Source organism: Nanorana parkeri, unplaced genomic scaffold (genome assembly GCF_000935625.1).
Source record: "Nanorana parkeri isolate BGI_ZX_2015 unplaced genomic scaffold, ASM93562v1 scaffold329, whole genome shotgun sequence".
NCBI lineage: Eukaryota > Metazoa > Chordata > Amphibia > Anura > Dicroglossidae > Nanorana > Nanorana parkeri.
This window is the reverse complement of record NW_017306597.1, coordinates 767,687-791,177: the sequence shown is the minus strand read 5'-3', so window position 1 is coordinate 791,177 and position 23,491 is coordinate 767,687. Positions and strand designations below refer to the sequence as shown.

At 41.8% G+C, this 23,491-nt stretch overlaps 1 protein-coding gene across 5 annotated transcripts in view; it reads left to right on the top strand.

The window, feature by feature from the left end:
* AGAP1 (ArfGAP with GTPase domain, ankyrin repeat and PH domain 1) overlaps positions 1-23,491 on the top strand; it is a 382,012-nt gene that overhangs the window by 124,665 nt on the left and 233,856 nt on the right. The window lies entirely within an intron of this gene.

Sequence of the window (23,491 nt, the reverse complement as noted above, 5' to 3'; positions counted from 1 at the left end):
TACCATTAGTTGTAGTTTTATTATAGTTTTCATTTTATTATATAGCAGGGCTGGACTTATTTCATGAGCCAAATAGGTGATGAGGTTTAAAATCAATATATAACCATGACTATATGCTTGGAATGTCATCTTTTTGAAGGCATAAACAAAGATGTCCCCTGCCTACCATACAGCAATAAAGACCGTTGAAGTAGCGGTGGTGCTTGTAGTGATGTCCAGGGATGGCGTTGTGTGTATAGAGAGTTAACAGCAAGGAGGATCAACAGCACTCATAAGATGAAATAAATCCAAGTTCTTTTATTGAAGAAGCATGTCACATGTTTTGTATAGCAAACGTTTCTGAACCACGCAGGATCCCTTCATCAGGGCAGACATAGTGACAACAGACATAGTGACAAACAACAGTTGTCACTATGTCTGCCCTGATGAAGGGACCCTGCGTGATACTCCTGCATTTATTTAGCTGTCCTGCCCTATATGAGTCTAGGTTTTAGACCCTTTTAGTCATCCTGGTGGATGAAGCAAGCGTTCCATGTACGAGGCCCGCTTATCTAGGATTGTCATGGTGTTGGTTTAGTGTCGGAATCAGCATCTGACTCACAGACACTTTGCGGGTCTGGTGATGACCAATAAATGATCTTAGAATGTTAGCTGTATGGTAAATGTAAAAACTACTAAATAAGCTTTAGAAGATGTGTCCCGTGTCATTCTGTTATGGTCCTAAGTTGGCAGCAATCAGTGTAAATCATTTTTAAAAGACGCGTTCACTTAACCTGGCCATACATTGCTCGGCATTTGATTTGTGGGAGGCCTTGCCAGCACCACTCGATTTAACAAAGAGTTTTCAGTTGAATTTGGCAAAGGAGCCAGGTCAAAAATTGGCAGTTGAACAGTGGCTGTAGTACATCAGCTGTAGTCACCGTTTGGGTATTCTGACAGCTGTGGGCACCGACTGTCAATAGCCTGGCTGGAGAGCTTCCCCCATCCGCATTGTTTTAGCTTGGGTGGGGAAAACTAACTTGTTTTTCTCGTTTTTTCCTCCTTGAGTGCTGCTACCTGATGGAGCCCACCTTGGAACATGGTTTTATATGCATTGCTAAACTTTTGTGTATTGTAAGACAAACCCATGAAAAACAAAGTAAAATTCTAAGTGCTGTGTTTTACAGGCTTTTGGGGTAAGCGCAAACCCCAGAGTAACACCTCACCCACCTTGCCTGGTGACTATGCCTTAGTGGACATTGAGGGCTTGTTCACACGATGTCCGGACCAGATCTGCAGATGCGGTGCTATGCGTTTTGTGACGCGTTGCAGTTAAAAAAAACTTTTTTTTTTTTGCTGAAGTGGGGCTGTCAGTATGTTAGCTGCAGTGTAGTGCGTTTTTGATGCGTTTTGCGTTTCCTGACCATATCTGGACCGGACAAAATGTGACATGCGGTATTTTCTCTGTCCAGACCGGAACAGACTGCACTCATGAGAACTGTAGCCCATAAAACACATTGAGATGCATTGGGATGCATTTTGGGTGCAGGAGCGCACGGATCTGACGTCGTGTGAACAAGCCCTAAGGGTGCACTCATTTAACCAGGGCAGCAGGAAGCTATGGCTTGGTGCCTAGGAACGGAGTTGACCCCGGAATACAGGAAACTTAAGAACTTACAAAGAAAAAAAGGGAATTTAAACCAAGATCAGAGGGGTACACAGAGATCAGTTTTCTGGCTAACAAGTATAATATAGTATTAGGGCCCGTGTGGTGACTGCTTTTAGGGAGTCCTTTAATTTCACAATCAAATTGGCTGGCATGCTTTGCTGTAAAAGCAGAATATTGTTGTAACAGGAAGTTCGATCAAGAAAAATATTGCATTGTTAACCGCTCCTGAAAATGCCACTAAAACTGCAGATTGCTAGCAAAATCAGGGTAAGCATAGACGGCTGCATTCCTCCCAGTCTGGCAGCTCCATGTCGTTCTATGGGGTTGTGCCATTCAGGGCTGTCCTCTAGGGGGCGATACGAAAGTTGAGAGTTGAGAAGCCTTTGATATCACAGAGAAATCCCCCAAATCCTTGCAGGTTTAGGTGACATTGAGAGAATGTTCATGAAAAAAGGTCTGGCACAGAAAGGGCTGCAGGTTCTCTGAAATCAAGACTTTGTTGTTTTGTCATTTTACACACAATAGTACTCCATTAAGAATCTTGATACCATTGGCAACATGGCCACTAGTTCTGCCTTCCAATTTTACGAATCATTACTATTTTATTTTGGGAATGATTATTTATAAGATATATTATTTATAGTGCTCACATTGGATATTATTCTACTATGCAGTGCCAATAACATGAATGTGTTATTTATAGTACCCACGTTGGATAATATTCTACTAGGCTGCGTAGTCTTAATCGGGATTATGACCAGGCCAGTTTAATCATCATTAGAGCTTTTGCGGTATAAAGGATGGATAACCCAACTGCTGATGTGCTGCGTTACCTTATGTGACCCGAAGCAGGAATCGGTCTCGCATGGGACTCGGAGCATCCTGCGCTCGTGTTCATCTGGATCTGCGTGATTTGCGGACGGTGGGAGCTGACCTACTTTCTCCCTGACAGATGCCTCCCTTGTAGCTGCATTAGGGGCTTGATCCGCGATGTATTCCACATTTGCATAAACAAATCTTTTCATCTATTATAAATGTGCCTCACTCTCGCTTTTTAAAATCTTGAATGCACCACTATTAGCACTTTCATTCTAAGTTCATCTGATTCATTTGCTAAAGGTGATGGGGGGGTTGTCGGAGTCTTGAGTCGTGTTCCATATAGTCATATTATCAATTTCAAGTCTCTACTGCAATTTGCTTTTGTCTGCGGAGACACTTGCCTGTGAAAAATAAGGGTGCACACCATAGTGGGGCTGTTACTTATCACCAGCTGTCCTTTTGTACCTCAGGCTGGAAGTATAAGTCAACACTTGATTGGTTGCTTGTGCGTCAGACCTATTTTTCCATCTTCATTTTGCGTGATAAAGTAATTGGCATGCATATGTTTTTCAGTGTGAATGGCCATTATTGATGCTCTTTTTTACCATTCCTGATATTTTATTTCACAAAGAACTGTTTATTGAATCAGGTAGTAAAGCAGTTCTTTCTTTACCTTTCACATCTGTTGATATCTGCCGTGCTGATATATAGTGCATATCTGCTACCCTGGGCTTGTGACTTCCCAGTATTTGTGCTAATTCTGCATTGTCCTACTTCCTTTCCAGATCAGCGTTGATTGAGGGATACAGAGACAGATGATTAGACAGCAGATAGTCTCGTATCCTGAAACCTAAATGTATTAACTGGCCCTGGGGACAGGCTGCCAAAGCCTGTTTTCTGGTTCCTGTCTGTCCATGCGGTTTATAGAACATCTTATCTATTTCTTGTTCACTGGAAAATCCCATGCAAAAGCCATGTATCGGACGATTGTATAAGTGATCTTATATTAGATGCAAGAGAATGTTTATTAATTTTATATACACCCCTGTATGAGTGCATGCATGGGAAATGATGAGATATCCTGGTAAAACATGGTTTCTGCAATGTGCTGGTATAGTGCAGAATGAATTTTCTTGCGTATGAGTACAATGCCATAAATGATGGCACCTACGCTCTGATTTAACATATACTAGCAGTGCAGTAACCAATCGGAGGACAAGCTTTCAGAGACTGAAGATAATAATTAGGTTTTTGTTTCCAGACAGATCCCTATGTCTCAGGTGATATGTGCATGCATGTTGATGTCAGGATCCTTTGGGAAACGATGGCAGATCCTTTCCCGAAGGCTGGAGGATTTTGCTGTCATATTCATACACCATCTACGGTCTGTGATTAGTTTTACGGCTCGTTCACACCATCTGCTGTGCTGGCTGTTTTTGTTTCCACCGCAGCCCAAATGGAAGAAAAGGCAATTTGCCTTGTCATAGATGGTGACAGTTCACCCCACCTTGTTCTGGTGCTGTGCGCTTACAAAATGGCGTGCAGTACTTTTTTTTTTTTTTTAGCACACCGCAGTGAGACGTACAACTGCATTGCACTGCGGTGAGCCCATAGAACTTAATGAAATGTCATTGGTGACAATTTAATAAAGTTCTAACAACAACAAAAAAGACATAAACAGTGTGCCGTGGCTCCATCAGGCGCATCAGCAATGTACAGGCATACGCACACCAGCTGCCGTGCGGTTGAACAACCATTAGAGTGTATGGCCACCTTTGCAGCCAAATGTTGCGTTAATCGATTATAATCGATTATGTCGATTAGTTGTTGCAGCCCTAGACTTACCTTGTGTCTCTCCTCGTCTCCCGGCCGAAAGGGTGAACTGCGCATGCGCCCTCCCCAAGATGCTTTGCGGCCCGATAATTTTCACATTTAGGATGGGAGCGTGCAGGGAAGACACAGGTAAGTATTGACCTCTTCTTCTCTTTTTTTTAACACTTTTTGCAAAGATCTACTGCTTGCTAGCAGTAGATCTATGCAAAAGAAAATATCCCAGCCCACACCATCAATTTGACCCCATTAACTATTAGAAAATCAAATGAACGTTACCAAAATATATATTTTTTTCCTAGCAATTTTGTACTGGGGTATGGCCAGCTTTAAGGGCTCATTTACATGGGCTTTACAGGAGAATTATGACATACAGCATATCAAATGTACTTATTACCCTTATCTTGCTAATAGTATTCTTTGCTTCCAAAGCGACTGCACATAGGAGATATCCTTATTTCAGAAGTCAGTTAAGAACCACCAACAGCCCTGGCCCCAGTTTGAATCTTCACAGAGGATGCCAACAAGGGTTGTACCTCACCCTCTCCTTCCTTTCAAGTCCACATGGTGGCTGCGGTTTCCAAATGGGCGCACACTTGTTTTCGGACCTGAGCATGCACTCTGTCACATGGGTCTGTTTCCATGGCAATGTGACACGGGAAATAGTGACGGCACAGTGAGGTGAGACATACTGCAGCCTAGTACTCCATTCCTGCAGAGCTGTCGGAATGGGGCTGCTGCTCATGTGCAGGTATTCATAAACGTGCAGCAGCTCCTTTCCCACAGCTCCGTCCATGCAGCTCTGTCCCTGCCTTAGTCCTCACCTCCATCCTCGCTTCTGTCCTCTGCCCCCGGCTCTCCTCCACACTCCTACAAGCCGTTGCCAGTCAATGGGAGGGGAGGATCCCGACAATATTGTCGGGATCGTTTCACAGCACAGGGGTTAGCCCCGCCCACACTATGTTATAGTGAATCCTGTGCTTATGGTTGATTTTTGATTACAGGAGTACATTGCAAAATGTACTCTTGTACCATTAGGAATCTAGAAATGCCATTAACAGTGTACCCCATAGTTCTCCTTTAAAAATGCTGCACACAACATTCATTTCTGTGTGAATCTGAGCGCAGCACATGCAGATAGATGCAGAGGGCCGTGTTTTTGCGTTGTGTACAGATGTGCAGTGCGTTTTTTTTGTGCATGTTCATATAAATGCGTGCAATTGGATGTGACGTTTCTGGTGCTTGCACACAGGGCTGGAAACATTTCTAGGCAAAGATATACATACAAACCAACTGCACGCATATACTCGTCTACAAAGGTGCTTGTTTTACGAATGAAATTCTGAACTTTTCTTCCTTCTACACACGTGTTAATGAGCCCTAAAAGTGCATTAACATATAATGTTCCACCAAGATACTTTGTAGATACTTTTGTAGACATACAAAATACCCCATAAAATCTGCCAGAACAGTACAGACAGGATTAATTATAGTAATTATGACTTCCAGGCCCCCATGCTATATAGAAAGGGAGAGCCAAGTAAGCTTTGTATAGGACTTATTAGCAAATAGAACGGTAAGCAGCAATTTTCAGATATTTTTATTATATATTTTTATATTATATAATAAATATTAAGTTATGCTATGTGAAAGTAAGTGTTAACCCTATTCGAGACTCTGTAGACCAGTGCAGGATGTGTGTTGGGTTCTGCCCACCATAGACCCCACAGAGCCCACCACAGATCCTGCACAGTCCACCCGAGACTCTCAGGTGGGCTGTGCAGAATCCATGCTGGGCTCTGCAGGGTCCCTTGAGCAGCAGTGTTATCCTCTCACCTGCTGCAAGGTCCCTGGCCTTCTCCACCGCTGGGCTGGTACTGCAGGACCCGGCCTCCTCTGCAGCCCGACTGCTCTTCAGTGATCGCCTTCCTACGGTGCCCTGGCCCCACCCCTTCCTGATTTGGCGTCGCTACGGCCTCGCCCCACCCCATCCTGCTGCTCCACCTCCTCTGCCTCCTCGCAGACTCCGTCTTTTGACTCCTCCGCCGCCTTCTCCTCTGCTCGGCTGCCCGACTGTTTTGAAAACTGTCGCCCAAGGCAAACACGCCCCTGATTAGGAGCGTGGTCCTCAACAGAAATACAGCAGCGGGCTGATCTCGAATGTTCATACGGCCGACTATACTCTGAAATCTATGGGCACCACATACTACAAGAGATGCAGAGAAGTCTTGCTGAAAATAATGGGTAACAACATACCCACCAGTCCTCAAATTGCCCGGACCCATAGTAATATTTGCCAACACCACACGCTGTTAACAAAACGGAAAAGGTTCACCACACGCTGTTAACAAAACGGAAAGGTTCTGCGCAAGCTTGCACAGAGATTGTAAGGCCTAATGCTTGCTGAACTGCGTAATCTAATAAACCCAATTTATAGAGAGGTTGATTAGTAGCTATGGCACATCTTTGTGATTTCTGTATGGATGTGCTGTGTTTATTGCCACAGATCAAAGCTGTAATAATAATGAACATTTAGAGATTACAAATGGAGTCTTATGAGTGCAAGTGAATCGAGGTGCATATTATTCTAGATAAAGCACATGTGCTCTCAAGGGTAACAGTTTAAGGCCAGCAAGATTTCCTACACAAAGAGCAGCATGCAAAGTCTAGTATGCTCGCCTTCTAACCTGGGACATGAAGTCATTATTTCCCTAATCCCTCCTCTTATCATACAGCCAACAGCGGCATCTCTTCCAGGAGTATTTGTTGTTCTTGACCAGCTTTTGAAGCCCCTCGCTCTTTGCAGATGTTGCCATGGAAACAGCCTCACACGACCCATCCCCCTCCTCTCCCGTTAGCCGATCTCTTAATTATTTGAAATGAATCTCTGAATTCTCTCCAGAGCAGAAACGTGCACAGTATGGAGCGATGCATGGAAGCAGAATAGTGGCATGTTGGAGAAGGAGGGCAACACACTCAATTTCTAAATGTAAAGGCAGAATGCTAACAGCAGGCTGTAAATAGAAAGCATGTGACAATGCATCTCAATATTTATAGAAATATTGAGATGCATGGTATGGATAGATTCTGCACACAAACAAATATAACGTAGATGCATTTGATTGTAACAAGTGAGTATGACTAATCCTTTATTCAAAAGCATCTATAAATAGAAGACAACAGTTCTTCAGAAATGGTCACTTCATGGAAAGATCAAAGATGACTGTTGACCCCAAACAAGTATAGAGATATGCAGCGCTTTAAAAATGGTGTCTCACCAGTCAGCATGACCGGACGATAGCCTTGCAATTTATGTTAACATTTTTTAGGGACGCAGAGCTTTCTTTTGTAGGTGTAAAAAACCACTGGGGAGTTTTTATTTTTTACTATACAATGAAAAAAGTACCGTAAATGTTGGGGAAAAAAAAGTTTTCCCCACGTTATGTTAAAACACATTTATTCTTACCCATATTTTTGGTAAAATATAAAAGACGGGGTCACGTCGGGTAAATAGACACCAAACATGTCAAGCCTTAAAATTGTGCATGCCCGCAAAATCGCAAAAAAAACAACCACACTGAAAATTAGCGACGCTTTAAACGCTTTTACTGCTCTTCGGTTTAGTGTTATCAGTGATTAATGGCCCTAAAATTATTGCTCGTTCGCGGCGATATGTAACATGTGCGGTACAATAGGTGCAATCCTCATTTACGCACGTAGGCGCACCCGACGCATGCTTGCGTGTGTACACATAACTTTATTGCTATCACATGGGGGACTGAGAAGCCCCCTATCTGATAGCCAATTTACATGACAGGTCCTTTTTATAGAGACATCAAGGGTCTCCAAGACCCCTAATGTCACCTAGGGACCCCCAGAGAAGCTGATGAAGCAGAGATCTGCTTCACCAGCTTTTGACGCTGGAGAGTGACATTGGAATGGGGAAGTGATGTAATATACATCACTTCCTGCACTCGGGGACGGAGAGGAGATCGGAGGGAGATCGTATACCGACTCCCTTTGATCTCCTGTCACAGAGCAGCCGCACCGGGCACAGCGGGTCTCAGGACCGGCATCAGTAGTTGACAGCTGCTGCTAATACAAGTGATCGGACTTCTTGAGAGACGCTCGATCGTTTGAATGTAAAGCTCCCAGGCCGCCCGTTTAATTACAACGGCCGGATGGGAAGCTACTCGTCGGGCTCCAGTGTCCTCTTGTCATAGATGATCTCCAGACCAGAGCAGCTCAGATTGTTTTTGGACCCAAAATACATCCTAATGTATCCCTATGCTATTTCTGGCCTCTGTTCACACCAGCGCTGTCCATTACAGGCCAGAACAGACCAGATAAATCCTGCATGTCTCATTTTGTCTGGTCTGGAATGCATGGAAACGGATCAAAAACGCATACAAACACATGCACAACCACTGGAACGCACCTGAAAGACCATTATAAGCTAAAAAAAACAGCTCCGGAACAAGATAAAAGCGCGGCAAAAACACAATGAACTGTGTTCCAGATCTGGTCCGGAAAATGGTGTGAACCTGCCCAAAGCTGGATACTATCAGGAGGAGCTCAGAAAGGCTCACAGGGCCACTCTAAAATTGGGAGTTGCCACAGTAATGACAAATTAGGAAAATCAAATCAATTAGTTCCTCTTCTGAGATTGGTTGCGCAAGGTGTTTCTGCAGAGCTTAGAATGCCCATATACAGACATAGAATCATTTTGCAATCCCTGGGTCTAGGGACAATCGTTTGAACTATGGTACAGGTCAAAGTTGATCTAAACCTAAGAAAAAAAATGTGATGCATTTCAGCTTACCAGTCCTTCGATGTGGAAGACTGAAGGACCTGCCAGTAGCACACTTTTAGTCGTAGGGTGACATCGCTCACTCACTGTATTGTATTTGTAAAGGAGCATCATTTTTGCCCTACGCATTTTAACTTCTAAATTGATCCTACAGCTCTTCATGCCCTCACCTCATCTCATCTTCATATCAAGGGGGGGGTGTTCTGCAGTCCACAGTGGTGAATTGGGTACAACCATTATCCCTGCTTGAGAGAACAGCACTGGACTTCTGGTGGGATCAAAAGGTGTTTTTTGAACTTAAACATATAACAAAGCACTTTAATTGTATATTTATGATATAACAGACCAAGTGGGCAAATAAGAGAAGTTCATTTTTATATTTCACAAATATTTGAACTACGAGGAGTGAAGTAAATGTAATTCAGCTGATAATGTAAAAAAATCCATGGCTACCGCCTTATGCTTTCAGAACCTTGCATGGAAGTGGAATATATGATCAGAACAAGCAGCCTAAGCCATGAAGTACCTAAAAATAAGTCACATTTCTCTGCACAAGGTCAGTAGTAGATTGCCGATAACCCAGTGACCACGTCTTTGCAACTAAACAATATGACAAGCCTTAATGTGCTCCAATGTTAGGCTAGCTGTCATTTATCACGTAACCCTTCAACCTGAGCAGTATTTTTATTCTTCTTACTTTTCCATTTTCTTGCAAATTGACCTCAAGTACCTTGTTGAGAATGTTATAAAATCAATCGTTTGAGGTTCCCTGTCATTGATCAATTTCATTAGTGTTAAATGTAAATCACCTCTGCTGTAGCAATGGCATAGAGGTCTCTCCGTGACGCTTGTATGGTTTATTAGGCAAAATATTATACACAATTGATGAAGCTGTGTTTGGTGAAAAAGGGATGTTTATGGCAAATAGAGCAGATCATTATAAAATAGTCATGTTTTGGGGAATGATATGGAAATGGTTAGGAAAGCTGAAGGACCACAAACATTTATAGATAGTTGTAAGTTACTAAATGTGAATTTTTTCCCTTTAGAGCCTATTTTCTCTGATCTATTTTCCTGCTTAACAACAATGCCATGCAGTTCTTATGTGTCTTTTTAGAAGTAAACCCTTTAACACTTATGCATATCCATTACCTGTAGATGCCTTACCCCCCAACCGAGTTTATTTAAGTGCTAGAGTTAAAGCTCAACTTAACCAGGGTCATATAAAAGGCCAAGTCCAGTTTGCAGTGCCCATATTGCTTGCTGTTGAAGTTCAGCTACATATCCACCATTGAAAGAGTCCATTACCTGGTCCTCACTGGAGTCCTCATAAGGTCCTGAAGCCTTCAAACAGAATGTAAGCATGAGGGGCAGACAGAAGATCAGTCGGCTGAATTGCGGAGAGCATGGACAGGAACGTCCTATCACCTGTCACCACTAATGGAAGAGGTGCCATTGGGGATATTGATTTATTTTTTAGAGGTTTTGTAAATTACAACAGACCCAGAATGGGTAGGTGGGGTGGCAGCCAGAGGCGTTCTTTAAAATGAACCCTAAAAAATGAATAAAACACTCTGTAAAGGCTTCCCTTGCCTTTCTCATCAAAGTGCAGACCAGAAATACGATGCTTGATTCAGCTGGCAGACCCAAACATTACGGCATTGTTTAGCTAATTTTTCCTAGTTAGCTGGGAGTAGCATTGTGCTCATTAGTCAGGCTACATAGTCTATAACAGGCCGTGGATCCATTCATAAATTGAGGTTCAGGTAGGGTGCCTAAAACTGCACATTGTGGATATAACATCTAGACCTAGGTTCATAGCTATTCATGGAACATTATTGATCTGCTGTTCTCATTTATCTTTAGAAAGCATAGTATAGTATTATATTTTCTGCCTGTCTGACCTACATTTTTATGACAGATTGTGAACCTTACAGTTGTATCACTTATTTGAGTACTTAATGCAGGTTTTATGTTTATTTAATTAATCACACACACACCTACATGACTAAGTCTAAAAGCATGAACTCATAGCTTCATTATTGTTAGAAACTGGGACAGACAATTACGATTCTATCATCACTCTTATGTGCTGTAAAACCTTAACCATCTTCCATGTTGATTTGTAGCAACTTGCTGCAGATGAGAACTTTTCAAACATTTGGGCTGCGTCCAGAAGACTGATGCAAAAGATGAAAAGGAGTGTTGCTTAGTGCAACCATTTTCATTTTATCTCAGTTCTGTAACGTACCTTCAGTCTGGGGTGGTTTCTGGCACTTTTCTTTGCCTTTGTTTTAGCTCTTGAGTGGTGAGAGATGGTTCTGGTAATGCATATGTAATTAATCCTTTACCATTTGTCTGCTGCAAAGTGAAGTTATTATTAAAATCAAATTAGAATTCACCTAGTCACCGTTTAGTAACCTAAAGGCTGGTTGCAATGGGTTATAATGGTTTAGGCTAACACACTTGAGGGTTGGCGTCTTTGGTCATTTTTTGTGTTTTATGGGCATTTGCACAAATGTTTTATGTGTGTTTTCAGGCTTGAGCATTTTTGATTTAGCCAATGGAACAATAGTTACTAGGAGGAGGAGATTGTTTGTAGGCATGAAAAGAGCTTGTTATGCACGTCTTTCAGGCGATCTCATTGAAGTCTATTGGGGACACAAATGTGTGATCAAACCCCAAAGAAGCTCCTGTACTTTTGCTGAGCAATGGGAGACAGCACAATTCTCAGATATGACCGGGAATAATAGAATAACATGGAAATCGAGTGTTAAACGTTGATCGAGAAACACACTTCAAATCAGTCAGGTATGAAAGGGGGCTAACATAGACCCGTTGCTTTGACTGAGACCTTTTAGGCTGAAATGTATCGGCTGCTTTAAATGGATTTTAAGTTAATTCAGTAAAGGATATTTGGAGGATTTCGATTGGCCGCAGTGCTTTGTATTACTGGGGATGGAGGAATCCGTTTTTGAGAGCTCCTGTTCTGTAAAGTAATGCTGTTACAAACCCGGACAATTTAAACTAGCATTTGATCAAAAAAGTGCAGAAGTACGCACTACCTTCAAAACAAGACCAAAGTCCATAACAATCAGAGGATCCGTAGATACACAGCGGAAGTTATGTTGAAATCTTGACTTCTCTTATAGTGAATCTTGACCCGAACCCTCCTGCTTTCTGTTTCTACCTATTGGTCATTGAATCTGCCTATCACAAATAAGGACACACAGGCAGGACATATTGGGGGCATCAAGATTTGTACATAATTTTAGCTGCTTATACCCTTGGATCTACTTATTGGACATTCACATTTCATGTACAATACCCTTGCATCTACTTATTGTACATTCACATTTCATTTCTGCTATCTATTTTATAGTATGCCTAGTTTGAGTTGTGCTAGTTTGTGACCATTTACTTTAAAACATGACCATGGATGCATGCTGTAGTAATAAGGCACAGGTGTGACATAGCTGGATGGAATATTGTTTCATCTTAACAATTGTTTGTACTGTCACCATATGTTAGGCAGAGGCATAACGCCGACCATTTAAACAAAGCCACAGTTAACACACACTTTTGTCTGTGCACTGCTCTGTCCTAGATCAATGGATACATGTTTGAGGATAGTGAAGATGTTTGCAAATGTTTTCATTTTTCTGATGTGTGCTATGTGCAATACATTTACTGTTAATCCAACAGGAAGTCGATTTGTCCTCACTTGATTTGATTTCTTATGCTTCTGGCAGTCTTGTTTTGCATCCTCCTTCCATATGTTACCCTTTTGGTTATGGCGTCAATCTAGTCATTAAAATTAACCTGTGAGGATAGAAACATTAGAGCTGCCATTGCAGACTTATTTTTAAAGCGTGGAAGCTCTGGAGCTGTCATCCTTAAGGTGCCCATACACCTTACGATTATCGTACGATTTTCGTATGCAATCGACTTTTCGGCCGATAATCTTATGTGTGCATTGCAGTGTCCGACGGTCAAGCATGTTTGAAAACTTTGCTAGATCGTACGATTGTCGTAAGGTTGCTGGCGTTTCCGTCCGTCAAAAGTCGTACGATCTACACTGCGCTTGCGAAAATACGACAAATCAATTACCGCATTTCGTCCAGGTGCTTTTCGTTAATTACGGCTAAATTAATCTTGCGATCATCGGGGCAGGATGGGGCTGCCATACGAAAATCGTACAACTATTCGATCATCGGACGAAACGTTTCGTCCGATAATCGTAAGGTGTATGGGCACCTTAAGTCACTAACATTTCAGACTTCATTGGCTTCATGCTTGTTCCTGATCAGTAACTTCCAAGGTAGTAAAGAAGGAACCAGGATGGCAGCACTTGACCTTGTAACTTTAAAAGCTAAGCAACAATGGCATCTCCCATTCTCTTTCCTCATGGGTTTACTTTAAACGTATACGGTGTAAATGTAGACACAATTCTTCAGCTGTGTCATTCCCTAAAGGATCAGTCTCATTTAGCAGAGACAACTACCCAGATGCTTGCTGTAAGTTTCCAGTATCTAGAAGTAAAAAAATAACTGGACTCTAGGTGCTATAAGATTTTTGGGGTTATTTATGTAGACAAATATCAAGGAGGACTTGATTTTTTATCATAAAATGATTTCTGATTGGTTGCTAATAGTTACCACATCTTGCACACAATGTTTTTCTTTAGTAAAATACCCCAATGTAATTTTCATTTTCTCATGTTGATACTTAAGGACACCATTGTCCATGTTACAGTGGAGAAATGGAGTAACAACTGCAAGTAAGAGCAGCCTTAGACTTTTACTGCACTGAAAACTCTGAATATTGTAACCCTTCCCACCCCTTGGGGTGCCATGCAATGCAAAAATAGTAATAAATCATTATCTAAATCATTTGTGGTGGAGCTGCTTTCTCAGTTTATAACACTTCCTGTAGTCGTATGAGTAAAGACACCCATAGCACTACCATACACAGTAAATCCGTACATCCATGTAAAGCAGTAGACCTTTCTAGTGACTCTTCAGTTGGAACGTTCTCATTTAGTAAGTTGCACTTTTATTTACTAGGAGTACATTTGCACTAAATTCCATTTCCCTGTTGACTTTCTGCATTTCCTTCATATTACCAGATAAAATGTAATTGAGGTTCTCTGTCTCTTTGGGGAAATCCGCTTTTATGGCCAGTTAGGAAGTTATAATTCCATGGGGCGGCTGCCTATCTGATGAGGATTAAAGAATGTGTGAACAAACACATGTTTAAAACAAGAAACATGTTGGATTTTCCCAACGCTGGAAAAAGGAATGATAGCTTATTCTACCAGTGTCGTGGACCAAATACTGAACAGCTCTCATTGGCAGATACCAAGGGTAGCGGGTTTAAGAGGTGACGTCAGGTGATATCAAAACCCACATTTTCAATAGCACCCTTTTTGCTTCTAAATGAGAAAAGGGATACATAGGGCAGACTGTACTGACATGTTTTAAGCTGTAGAATCTCTGTGTGCTATTACCAGCTCTGTAACATCCACCTCTGTAGCCTTACATGGCCCAGACCTCATCCAAACATACCAGGGTCTGGCTCAGGGACAGCGATTGAGCTGCTTATGTCCATACTTTGTGTGTAACCTACGTTACATTATCAAGGTTTTAGTTTTCTCGTTATATTCACACTATGACAAAAGGATGGAGCCTCTATGAGGTGTCAGTGTCATTACATTACCATGAGATGTCTTTACATAGACCTGGTTACCAATGTTGTTTCTAAGAAGTAAGGCAAAAGGGATATACTACAGAGAAAACCCATCTGGTTTGCTACATGATGATGAAGGGATCTAATGAAGGAATTTACATGTTATATATAATTTTTGTATAGAATTCAAGCATGCATTGGTTTCATAAAGGATTGTCCATCCAAGTTAACTGTGGGAAATCTCGGAACTTCTCCACTGATTTGACAAACTTGTGAGAAGGTACCACTGTTATACACTGATCCTTTACAACTGTTACTGGACCATGCTTGGACTGCTTAGAAAAGAATTGGGAAATTAAAATTAAGGATATCAAAGTTGGTGTAAAAATGGAGACATTTAAAGCAAAATCTAAAACAAGAATAGAAGTGATTGCCGTGTAACCAATGTGTCTGTGCCCTGTAGCCAATCAGGGTTTCCCTTTTAAAGTGTCTGTTTGAATCTGACCTTCTTTTTTTTTTTTATTATTATTGGCCAGGGTAGAAGGCTTGAATTTCAAGTGGTTTGATTACTCAAGTTCCACTTGCAGTTAATGGCAGTTTACCAAATTATTTATGGCCGACACAAACACTTTATCTCTTTATTATAATCAGAATTAGTGCAAGTCTAAACCCAATAATTAGAGTCTCAGTTAAGCTTTAACATGTTATTGTAATTTTAAAAGTGGCTTTCAGTCTTTTTAATTGTTCAATGTTCATAATAGAATACCTGTTGATCCTACCATGAAGGTCCCTTTTCAAGCCCTTTATGCTGGTGACAAGCGTCTCACAATTGTGCTCTTGTATTGTCACAGGCGCCCCTGGTGGCGACTACAAGCGGCTGTGTTGACACACATTGAAATGTGAATGTAATTGAATTAAAATTACATTGAATGTAAAAGGAGATCAGAAGCATTCAAATAAATAACAGGAGAGAAAAACGAACTGCAGTTATTTATGATGCACAGGGCTTTCGCAAACTCAGTGGCATCCAGTTAGGGTTAACATCTACTACAAGGCCAGAAGGTAGATCCTTGACTTCCTGATGCAGTGTTGTTGTTTTAGAGCTAATGCCCACAATCTGAAACAACATGCGAGCTTCAGAGTGTGGAACTTGCGTGCTCCAGGGACTACCATAGAACATGATGGTTACACTAGGTGGATGCACCTGGAATGGTCATTACTCTTTTTATGGTAGCTCCCAGAACATGTGAGCGTTTAACTGAGTGTGCTGCAGACTACCCTATTATCATTATTAGGGATGCACTGATACCGATACTAGTATCGGTATCGGTGCTGATACCGAGTATTTGGGCGAGTACTCATGGATGCCTATCCCGATACCGGAACTTCTGGTATCAGGAAGCCAGGCGGCGAGTCATTACACACTGCCCTGATTCCTGATTGGCCGGGAAGCCGGCTCCATGCTCCCTCGTCACTTGGTGATGAGTGAGCATGGAGCCGGCTTCACGGCCAATCAGGAAGCCGGCGGCGTGTAATGACTCGCTGCCCAGCCCTGATTGGTCAGGAAGCTGGGCTTCCTAGTCACCTGGTTGGGACTTCGGGTATCGGTATTCAGTATCGGCGCGTACTGAAGAGAAATATTGGTACTCGATACAGAAAAAGCAGTGCGTCCCTAATTTACTATACAGGATTTATATAGCGTCAATAGTTTGTGCAGCGCTTTACAACATATGGGAAGGCACTACTATTACAATACGATACCATACAAAAGATTAGAAGAACCCTGCTCATGAGAACTTACAATCTACAAGAGGGGCAGGTGATACAGAAGGTAATAACTATGAGGGATGAGCTGACTGAAGGAGTAGATGTACAGTTTTTAAGAGGAGGTGGAATAGGCTTCCCTGTAGAGGTGAGTTTTCAGGGATTACCCTGTTCTCAAGGCCTGTAAAGACCTTCCGGGTTATCTGCTGGTAACCAGACTGATCATGTGTCTGAGTTGTGTGTTTTAGATCTGATTATGATGATGATCGTATGGGGTTAAAGAGGTGCTGTGTACTTTGAAAGTACACTTACACTTGACCTAGCTTTAGAACTCAACCAGGTAGCAGGGCCTTTCTTGTAGCTTTTATTATTAATTATGCAATAATGTTGAATTTTACTATGATGTGATGTGAAGGACAACCTAATAATGTAACTGGTCACTGGTCTTAATCCTGTTTTATAGTCCTTAAAGGGTTTCTAAACCCTCAGTTTTTTTCCATATATCTACTGCTAGCAAGCAGGAGATATATGCAAAAGGTTTAAAAAAAATAAATAAATACTTGAACAGCGGTTTAAACTTACCTGTGTGTTCCCTGCGTGCTCCCGTCCGAAAATGTGAAACTGTATGGGCAGCCGCAAAGCATCTTGGGGCGGGAGCATGTGCAGTTCACATTTTCGGGCGGGACACGAGGAAAGACACAAGGTAAGTCTGTGGACGCGTTCACCCGCATGCAGACACCATGGGAGAGTACGTGCCAGCAAGCTCAGAGGAGTCGGCCTTGGATCGGAGATCTGCCGCAGCGCTGGAGAGAAGGCTGGAAACTACAGGAAAGAAGATGATGATTGGATTAAAAGACATCATTTAAGATAAGTGCTTTAATTAACGTTGGGGTGAGGGAAAATTTTTTTAATGCCAAGTAATGCTTTACACTATTATATTTCGATGTCTGTGTACAAATCTGGGTGTTTTTTTTTTTCTTCTACAGTGCTTCAGATTTTTTGTTATTTTGGTTTGTTTACCATTTGTGCTCTGGTCTCCCAAGGGATTGTGTCCAGGGAATGCACATAAAGCTGCCGTAGCTGATCTCAGGAAGTCGGGGTGATCTCGCACACATCATGCTCCCGCTTGGGGAAGATGCATCTATGGGAAACTTCCTGATCCTGGATACTTTGGAATGGAAAGTCTCTCTTGGTATCTACTTGGGAAACTTTCACTGAACATCTGCTCCAATTACACTTTCCCTGATTAAACCACCTCCAGCTTCTGTAACATCAGTGATTTTTTTCCTGGTTTCATTTAAAAAAGAAAATAAAATCTTTCCATCTGTATCATAGAAAAAATGGAGACTATAAATCCAGAAGTAATGGTCTGCTAGGATGTGCTGTTCACAGGCTTTACGAACCAAAATTCTGGATCCAAGATTATGTCTGTGGCCCAATCAAGGAGATGTATGCCTTCTAACTTGCATCATTTTTATTCATTAGTCAGGCCTGATTTTAGTCTGCCTTTTCAGATTAAAGATGAACTTCAGGCAAACCGTTAAATATACGATCACTATGCCTATATTGGAGCAGTTTTACTTGCCAAAGTTTTTGTCATTTTGTTCAGCATGCCCTAAGATTTACACAGCCCTGCCAGACAGCGCAAAATGATTGGTGACCTGACTTTTCCTTACTGTAAGCAAGCAGTATATTTCAATCACCTCCCTTCCCCTATCCTGTGATTGGACATTGAAGGAGCAGCAGGTTACATAATTATGCCCGTAAAACATTCTCCCCACTGCAAGCAAATTTTTTTTTAAACTTTCCATGTGTTGTGGCGGCTTGCCATGAACACAGTCTGGTTCGAGGGGAATTATGTAACCCCTGTGTGCCAATCCAATGGCTGAAATGGAACATTGTGGGACCTGGAGAAAGCAGCAGGGAATATGGCAGTGGCCAGAATGGTGACTACAGCCTGCCCCAGTCATCGCTGCAGGAGGCCTACCCCTGTCATTGTGTCATGCTTGCACATTATGATGAACGCTAACCCCCACACAGTGGAATTTACTTCTGCTTTAGGTCTCATTCACACTTGGAAATGGGGCAGGTTTGCGGAGTCTCCCAAATTCTTCCATGAGACTCATGCGATCATCTGAGTGTAGGAGACGCTGTATAATACAATGACAGCTGCCACCGCCCGCAGTTCTCATGTAATCGCACATGTGATTACTTGCCTGCGAACGCACCTGGACGCAAACAGTTAGTTTGAGTCTTAGAATTTTGAGCTGCTGAAATTTGTCAGCATGGTGGAAGATTCTTTTTCATCTATTAACTAGTTCTCTTTTACCATCACATGCAAAAATTATCCATAAGGAAACAGACAGGTTGTTGCAGTCCTGATAATTGGAGGTGATCTGTTACATTTGGTTCCATCCAGTAGAGTGAGTGTAAATTTAATTATTTATTTATTACAGGTATTTATAAAGCGCCGACAATTTTTCCCAGTGCGTTACATAGTACGCATTCACATCAGTCCCTGCCCTCAAGAAACTTACAATCTAAGGTCCCTATCTCACATGCATACATACAGGGCCAATTTAGACAGGAGACAATTAAACTTCCCACATGTCTTTGGATTATGCAGCAAGATAAATGTATAGTGTATAAGATTTGGATGAGCTGGAAGTCTGGTTATATTTGACAGAATTTGGCATTATCTTGTGTTTTTAACTTAAAGGATAAAGAAAAAAATTTATTTTGGAAAGCGAGATATTCATAGAAGGCAAACACACAGGAAACCAATAATTACTGAGTGTATATGGAGGACTTCCTTTCCCTGCAAGAATTCTGACTTGAAATTCTCCCTTTGTGGGTACATCACGCCCAGGGATCGCAATGGGCTGGGGAGTACTAATCCTTAACCCCTTCATTTCTGCATGCCTGCTTTTATTCACAATCACTACTAACCGTTTCAATGTGTGGATTTTCTTTTCGGTGCATAGAATTATTTTTTTTGTGTGTGTGTGTGCTGTTGAGCAGTAGTAGGATTTGACTGAAATCTGGGTGAATGCAGGGATCTCAGTGATATGTATTTATCTATTAACATGTTGGAAAATATTTTCTTTCCTTTTAACCTGTCAAGATCCAGCCATTTGTTTCACAACATCTAGTTTCACTCACTGGGGCTTTCCTTTATACAAATGGAGGAGATCATTGTGTGGCGTGGACTAATGACACAAAGAATGCAGCCTGTTAATTATGTGGGTGCTGGTGACATTGGTACTCTGACGCAATCAGATTCTTCTATTTCCTTTCAAATCTGCCCTGCTAAAATAATACTTACTGTTACTTGCTGTGACATTAGGCACAAATAGGTTTACTCTTTAAAGTCAGGTTGGTCGAGCTATGAACATTTAAATATTTACATAATTTTCTTTACCAAAATTTACCAAGAAATTAGAACTTTCGAATACATGTTGGGTATACACTGAGCGGCCAGATTATTATGACCACCCCATCAGTACTTCATTGGGCCACGAGATGACTCCACGAGATGTTGAAAGGTGATGCGAGGAATCTGACACTGCACTGTTGCCCTTCTGTTGTCTTGTACCTGCCTTGCCACTCTCCATTCTGCCCTAACATTGACTAGTCGCTGACGGCCACAATTCGCATGTTCAGACCCAGATTTGCGGCTGACAGTCCAGTCTTTAAACACTTTAACAACAGCTGCTCTTGAACATTTAACGAATTCTGCTGTTTTGCTGATACTCGCTCCATGGCTCAGAGCGCCAACAATCATCCCACGTTCAAAGGCTGTTAAATCGCGTTGTTTGCCCAAATCTTCAGAAAAAATCACTTCTACTGTCGTGGTAAACAACCTGCTTCCCTATTTATAATGGTCTGGCCCTCTAGCAACTTCAGCACAAAATTATAGCTAATTATAGCTAATTTGCCTACAAACGTCAGGTGGTCATAATAATCTGGCCACTCAATGTAAGGATACAATGTTAAACAATGTGAGATCAATACATGCAAGAGCAGCATAGGCTCAAGGTTAAAAGTATAAACCAATTAGTACAATACAATACAATACAATACAATGCAATGATAGATTAGAATGCGGTCTGTAGACTAGCTAGGGGGACATAGTTACATAGTTTTAACAAACACAAAGTAGTCTTTACAACCCAACTCTGGGCTTTAGATCCTCTCTCCCGTTTTTAGCTCCCTACCCTGTAAAGCAGTCCTGCAGCCTTTAATTTAAAAAACAAAAGGTGTCCTCAGTCTGGTGACGGCACAGGTCCTCCTCGCCTTCTTCTTGGTGATGGGTAGATCCTAAATGCTATTGAGAGCTCTCTGCAGCATTAACGCCCTCGACTCACCAGAAATACGTTGAATAAATCTGGAAATGTCCATACTCTGGCCACAGTTCTAAGTGCAAAGAGCCTATAGCAGCTTATCGCTCTCTAGGCACATCCATTGAATTCTGACTGGTCACCGTAGCTGTTTGCCTTACAGAAATAATCCCAACACTACTAATATGTAAATTAAAGTTTCCGTCTTGAGATTCAAATCTTAGAAATATGTTTGCGTTACCCTTGTGTTAGTAAATGTTATCCGTGTATTTTAAATCAATTTTTGTGTTATAAGTACTGTTTGTTTCATAGTGTTGGAAGTGATTAGACTGTCCTGTATAAAGGCAGATGTTTTGGTACTCCACCCTGTCCTCACATTCCAAAGATCACTTCATGTCCTGAGATCTGGACTTTATTATTGAGCATCAATCAAGCAATAGAGTGATTTAGATCCCCCTTTCCCACATTTCTCAGTTAGTCCCCTTTCTGATGAGCTCTGTGACTTTCAATAGGCGATATACTGAGCTTTGGGTCACGGGAGGATGCTAGTATATGTCCTTCCATGACTCTAAAGAGAACTATGGGGAAAAACACTTACCCCATCGTTCCCTTTTAAGAACATTTTCAGCAAGTACAGGAAAATACCTGTCGATTGCAATGCAATATCCTTGTTGTTTCTTGTGAGCTGAAAAGACAGTAAACATAATCCTATCAATCCACGATTTGATGAAGAAGAACAGAAGCAGACATATTTAAACCCCAGCTTGTTAAGAACTATGGCTGCCTCTATAGGTACAGGTTGAATGAGTGTATCTGCTAAGGGACAGGAATAGTGATATTTGCCAGGCGAAAATAACAGGAAAGCAGCTTGATGATTCTTAAATGTATTGGTTTGAATGGTATGTGTGTAGGTCATAATTTCTTGGTATATAAAGAGACCCCTTAGATGGACTTTAATGTAGGCTGATGGTTCCCACAGGTACATCTGAAAGCTTAAAAAAGAAAAAGGTATTCCTTTCAAAGCGGCCCTGCCCTTGTCTAAACTTTTGAGAGTGTGGATATAAATGATTCTGAATTCTGTCCCAGGTAATCTAGCGTCTTAAAATAAGTTTAATAATTGTACCAAAGCCCAAGGCGTAGCAGATTTAGATGCCGAGAATTCTGACATACACAACACATCTGGAGTGCAGATAAACATTGAGAAATGTGACTTTCTGGTTGGATGTGAGCGTCTGCTGTTCAGTGTAAGACAAAAAGCTTTTCTGTAATGGAGGAATTGGAGAAAACATTCCCACACCCATTCTGTGTTCACCAGACATGTATCGAGTCTTATAAATCAGATAATTACATTAGTTAAATGACTCTGCATATCCGTTTTCTATTTGTGTGCTGACACAGTGTCGGTGAAAAGCTATAGCAAATGCAGACACCTAAGTGAACCCATAAAGAGGCACTTTGGGAGCTGGTGTGAGTAATTGGTAAATGGAAAAATATGTTCTTTAATTGCATTTCTAGTCTATAAATCACTCCCTGAGAGACGTCAGCTGTTGTGTGTCTGCCACCATTTGTCATGTGCTTCTGTGCCAGGGAAGGAAATCCTTGTCTTGTTTGACAGCTCAGTAAATTCTATTGATGTGGCCACTTTGGTCTTCTGAGATGTTCTTCGTCATGAGGAAAGGTGACATTATTGACTTTTACCTTTTCTTTGGAAACCAAGTGCTTAGTGAACACACCTTTGTTTACATGCAGACCAAATTGTGCTCAATTTTGTGTCCACTTTTGACTTTTTTTGGTGTGCATTATAATCCAGTATAAGTGAGGAGCCAATGGGTTTTGGGGTTTACAGGCACCACTTAGGGATGTTTATTTGTACATTATTCATAGTGAGGAAGAAACATTCAGAATTAGAATTTTGCTTGGTCAATACCTATAACAGTATACTTATAGGAGAACTATGGGGTTAAGGCTTTTCCCCATAGTTCTCCTTAGGGTATCGGGAGGGCACAAACTAGCGTCCTCCCGTCACCTTAGGCTCAGTATACCGAGACCTGCTGCTCGTGTTATACTGAGACGCCGCAGCTGAAGCGGATCCCGACAATTATGTCTGGATCCACCCAGCTGCGTGACTGACAGCTGGCTCTGCCTATCTAGAGGCAGAGCCAGCTGTACCCGCCCCCTCCCCTGTCTGTTCCGCCAGTCAGCGCTGGCGGATCGGAGCGGGGAATCCAGCCCCTCCCCTCTCACGGCAGAGAGCCGTGACAGGATCGAGAGGTGAGCGAACGCCGGTATGTGTTCGCTCACCTCCCGATCTACTGAGCCGACCTGTAACAGTTTCATTGTGAAAAGCACTCAGCTCATAGTTCTCCTTTTAAGACAAATTAATATGAAACTCAAGAGCCAGTCTCTCCGATCCAGGAGCCAGCAGGATTTTATAGAAGCCAACTCCATTGACAACAACTAGAGAAAACCTCAAAAGTTAGGCACCGGCTGTCATTTTTATGGAGCATTGGCTATCCGTCTCCTGGAATTTGTCCAGCCCTGGTTTAAAATGAATATGCATAATATATGTCTTTTTTTATGCATATAACATGA